Raw genomic sequence first — 5,688 nt, 5'->3', positions numbered from 1 at the left:
CTCATTCCCAATCCCTCTCCCCCCACTCGCCCTCCCTCTCACTCTCCAGACTCCAAACAGGGTGACAGAAGAGGCTGCCTCCACACAGATCCCGGGTGAGATATCTTAAGAAGCCCCCCCTCTCTCTCTCTCTCTCTCTCTCTCTCTCTCTCTCTCTCTCTCTCTCTCTCTTGCAGATCTCACCTTGATACCTGTAAGATCACGCCAGATTGCGTCAGATCCCTGTTTGTGATGTGACTTACGGGTGTACGTCTGTCTGTAAGTGTGTTTGTGTCTGCGTATGTGTGTTTGTGGCTGTCAGTCTGTCAGTGAGTGGCTGTGTTTGTGTGTGGCTGTGTCTGTCTGTATGTGTCTCCCAAACACCCAAACACTATTAAACACTCCCAAACTCCTCCAAACACTCCTCAAACTACTCCAAAAATACTCCCAAACACACAACTATCCTCCCAATAGACTTCACTGAGTTGGCTTAACCGAAATTCGTCTCCGGTAGCCACAACAGTTCCGGATTTTGGAGACATTAATTACGGTAAGTCCGGTTAGTCTTCAAGTCCGGCTTTACGAGGTTCCGGACTTAAAGAATTTCGGTAAATAGAATTTTTATTTATAATTACTTCCTTTTCTTCTCTCCCTCTTCTATATACCTTCCTTCTCCTTCCCTGTTCCCTCCCATCCGTTTTTCCCTTTCATCCCCCCTTTCCCTTTGTTTCTATACCCTCCTTTCCCCCTTCCTTTCCACCCCCTCCCCTCCCTTCCCCCTTCTCAATCTACCCCTCCATTCTTTTCTCTCTACCTTTCCCCCTTCGTTCCCACTTCTATCCCTTTCAATCTCCTTCCTTCCCCTCCCCTTCTCCAATCTACCCCTCCTTTCCTCTCCTTCCCCCCCTCTCACTCGCAGGAAGGGGGTTTTGGTCTCATATTTTCTGAGGGATCTGGGGATTGTGCTCAACCACCTATGATGGATGGCTGAACTCGCCGCCTGGGGGAGGGGGTGGGGAGGGGGAGAGGAGGGGGTAAAGGGGGGGAGGGAGGGAGGGAGGGAGGGGAAAAGGAAGGATGAAGAGAGAAGGAGGGAGGGATAAAAAGAGAGGGAGAAAAGGAAGGAGGGAGGGAACGAGAAAGGGAATAAGGGAGGGGCGGAGGGATGGAGGGAGGGAGCAAGAAAAAGAGGGAGGGAGGGAGGCAGGAAGGGAGAAAGGGAGAAAGCCACACTTCTCCCTTACTACTCCACTGGTCACAATAGCACACTCAGCCCAGCACCAGCCACCTTATTGTCAACAAAAACAAACAAACAAAACTCCGATATATATTTGTTATTTACATTTTTTTTCCTCTCACTGTCCTTGTGTTTTTGTTAATTATTTTTTTGTTGTAGTTTTCTTTTCATTCTTTATTATTATTGCGAGTCCCGACTTTTCCATCCGGCTCTTTGGACAGTCTTGATAACAATGCATTTCATTCCGAGCCTGTTGACAAAACTTCCCTTACACAATTACTGCTGATGGCGGCCCTACAAAGCACCAACGAAAAATTTACTCGACATTGTTTTAACTTACAATGAGCGTCTCAGAAATATTATGTTCCTCGTTGCTAGAATATGATTTACATTTTTTTTTTGGCTACATTCTTTTTTCGCTGTAAGTTGAGGTGAGTGTAAATAATAACAAACCTTATGGGAGGTAATACATAAGGGGTATTCTCCCTCGCTGCCACAACCTCCACACGTCACTGGGATCAATGGACAGCTGTCATTGGCTGAGGGAATGAGTTGTTGGGCGACTGTGATTGGTCGGATGGCTAAGATTGTTATTAGCGGTAATACTGTAAATTACTAGTGGCGTGTTGCTTTCTATCCTGTCCAATGTAGTTCCTGTGATATAATGAGGATATAACGCCACGTAAAACTACATGATATAACCTACATATTGATACACACAAATACTATCTGTTTAGGATCAGTGAGTCAGAGTATTAGGGAAATAGGTGTAAGGTAAACAGGATAGAGACCTATTGTTACATAAGTAAATATATGATGAATCACCTGGGGATCAGACACACCAGCTTATTTTACCTGTAGATTGACCACCCTAACGCTAGCAGAGGTGTTTATGTTGTGGTTATGTTGTGTTATGTTGTGTTATGTTGTGTTATGTTGTGTTATGTTGGGTTATGTTATAGTAAGTTAGATTAGGTTAGCATTAGGGTGTCTAATCTTCAGGTGTTCACAAAAATATTTTCAAGTGACATAAAAAAAATACTTTCACGAATCATTGATGAAAAATATTATACTTTCAAGGTGTAAAAGATGTAAAAAAAATATATATAACTTCACAGGGCAAAACTTTCTCACCTTATCAAAAACGTGAAATCAAAATATACAAACTTTTTAGATCATGATAACACGTGCGTTGGTTATCAGTACTAAGGGGGAAACTTTTTGGGCAAGAGAAAATCCTTAAACTGCTCCAAACTCCCGCGACAAACTGGGGGAATTTGCTTAGGTTAGGTTAGGTTAGGGTGTTCATGTGTGGGCGTGTGAAGGTGTGAGGGTGTTCAATAACTAATGTCTTTAACTGGGAAGGGAAGAAAGAGAGGGGAGAGGGGGAGAAAGGGAAGGGGAAGGAGGGAGAGGGAAGGGAGAGGAGGGAGGCAGAGGCATATATCAATCAAATAATTACTTCCTTCGCATTTAATTATAATCTTCATCTGTGACCTCTGACCTCCAGCTGTGACCTATGACCTCTAGCTTTGACCTCTGACCTCTAGCTGTGACCTATGACCTCTAGCTTTGACCTCTGACCTCTAGCTGTGACCTATGACCTCTAGCTTTGACCAATGACCTCTAGTTGTGATCTAGGACCTCTAGCATTGACCTCTGACCTATGACCTTTAGCATGGTGACCTATGGACTGTGATATCAGGATGTGTGTGTGTGTGTGTGTGTGTGTGTGTGTGTGTGTGTGTGTGTGTGTGTGTGTGTGTGATTCATGAAAGTTTACTGACATACAGACAGAAAACATACACAGAAACCTACCCAAGCAGGCAGACAGACAGACAGACAGACACCCAAACAGACCTATTCGACAGTACGCTCGTTAAGAACAACCTATATACACCACAGCTATTTATTTCTGTACACAAGGGAGCCTGGTTGGTAATACACTTGACAGTTATTAACTACCCAATTACACAGTCAGATACCCATTCACAGGTGGACTCAGGGCTCCCCCAAACGTGAACCAGGGAACTTTGGGACGGGAGACGAGCGGTGTAACCACTCAGCCACGGCATCAATCATTGTTTTTTAATTGAATGTATAAAAATCACCCTGAATAATGTTACAATCACACCCACGATTGGAATAACATATATACAATCACAAGCCAACACCATTCACCACCATCAATCACCACCACCACCAATCACCACCACCACCAATCACCACCACCACCAAACCAAAGACCACCACCAATCCCGCCAATCACCACCAATCACGCCATTATATACATCAATAACCAATAACTATCCCTCACTTCCGAATCAATACTAATCATTTCTCTATCGCCTATAATTTATATATCCTTTACATCAGTCGCTCCTATAATCAAGCTATCACCCTCTATAACCACGGCAATACTAACACTAACTATAATGTATAACTACGTGATTAATGGACCCAAAGACCTATAATTCCTATAACGGAGCCCAGTCAATAGTTCAGCTTTGTATCAGTGATTATAGAAGCTGTGGGGTATTTATTATTGTGAGTTCTGTGAGTGAGTTCTGTGAGTGAGTTTTGTGAGTGAGTTTTGTGAGTGAGTTCTGTGAGTGAGTTTTGTGAGTGAGTTTTGTGAGTGAGTTTTATGAGTGAGTTTTGTGAGTGAGTTTTATGAGTGAGTTTTGTGAGTGAGTTTTGTGAGTGAGTTTTGTGAGTGAGTTTTGTGAGTGAGTTCTGTGAGTGAGTTCTGTGAGTGAGTTTTGTGAGTGAGTTTTATGAGTGAGTTTTGTGAGTTCTGGGACGCAGTGACTCAAGATGTTACTTAACACACTACAGCTACAGTATATCACTTACCAGTTCAGTTGGGGAGCGGACTGTCAAAATGCTCAAGACCTGAAAACAAACATAAAAATCTTGGGTTAGATTAAGCCAGATTAAATTAATTCAAGTTAAAATACGTTCGTTAAGTTAAGTTAGGTTACAATGTTAGATTAAATTAGTCTGTGTTAGATTAGGTTAGGTTGGCTTAGATTAGGTTAAGTTAGAATAGCTTAGATTAGGTCAGATCAGGTTGGATTAGATTAGGTTAGGTTACTCTAATGGATTAAGCTATTCCGTGTTGGATTAAATTAGAGACAATTCCTCTGGCTTGGACCCCTACTAAGTCGTGGTCATTGAGGTCTTAACACAATTAAAGTGTTTTTACTCTTGTACAGTCCCTCCTGCCTTGTCACCACTACATACAAATTGGACCATTTCTCTTCCGTTCTTCCTCTTTCTCACTCTATCTCTCCTTCTTCTTCTTCTCTTTGTTGGTCTTTCTTCTTATCTTTCTCCTTCTTTCTTCTTATCTTTCTCCCTCTTTCTTCTTCTCTTTCTCCCTCTTTCTTCTTCTCTTTCTCCCCTTTCTTCTTCTCTTTCTCCCTCTTTCTTCTTCTCTTTCTCCCTCTTTCTTCTACTTTGTCTCTGTTTTCCTTCTTTTTCTGTGTTTATATCTCTATTTCTTTCTTATCTTTTATCTCTCTCTCTCTCATTTCACACACTCTCTCTCTCTCTTTCATTCTCCCTACGATTATCATGTATTTCTTCCCTCCTCCCTTCACTTCCTTTCTCCTCTACTTCCCCTTCCATCGTTATCTCTCTCCCTCTGTTCTCTCCTTCATCTCCGTCATCCTAATCCTTCCCTTTCCTTCCCAGAACATAAAAATAGATTAAATGTTTATCTACGAACCTAACCTAACCTAACCTGACCTGACCTGACCTAACCTAACTTGACCTGACCTGACCTAACCTGACCTGACCTAACCTGACCTGACCTGACCTGACCAAAACCTGACCTGACCTATTCTAACCTATCCTGACCTGACCTGACCTGACCTAACCTGACCTAACAGAAACCATTTAAATATATCCTTCATTCTCTCCCCACCTCTCCTCTACACTTCCTTCTCCCTTTCTTCACATCTCCCCATCCCTAATACTCCCCGCCTCTCTTATCACCCCTTTCCCTTCCCTCCCCCTCCTCTCATCTCTCTTCTTCCTCTTCTTAACTCATCTCCCTCCTCATCTGATAACTCCTCTCCCCTTCCCTTTCTTAACTATCCTCCCCCTCCTCTCCCCTAATTACACCCCATTACTGGATCCAATCACACAACGACCTACCTAAATGTAATGACCTTCCTTACCATTACTGTAATAGCTGTATTCCTCCTACCCCCCCACCCTTAACCACCTTCCCCACCCCTCACCACCTCCCCTACCCTCAACCCCTCCCCACCTCCCCCACCCCTCACCTCCCACCCCTCACCACCCCCTACCTCAACCCCTCCCCACCCCTCACCACCTCCCCACCCTCACCACCTCCCCTACCTCCAACCCCTCCCCCACCCCTCACCACCTCCCCCACCCCTCACCACCTCCTACCCTCAACCCCTCCCCACCCCTCACCACCTCCCCCACCCCTCCACCAC

The sequence above is a fragment of the Homarus americanus genome, unplaced genomic scaffold, assembly GCF_018991925.1.
Source record: "Homarus americanus isolate GMGI-L3 unplaced genomic scaffold, GMGI_Hamer_2.0 scaffold12715, whole genome shotgun sequence".
In the NCBI taxonomy this organism is placed as follows: Eukaryota; Metazoa; Arthropoda; class Malacostraca; order Decapoda; family Nephropidae; genus Homarus; species Homarus americanus.
The sequence above is the reverse complement of the archived record's forward strand: the minus strand, read 5'-3'. Positions refer to the sequence as shown.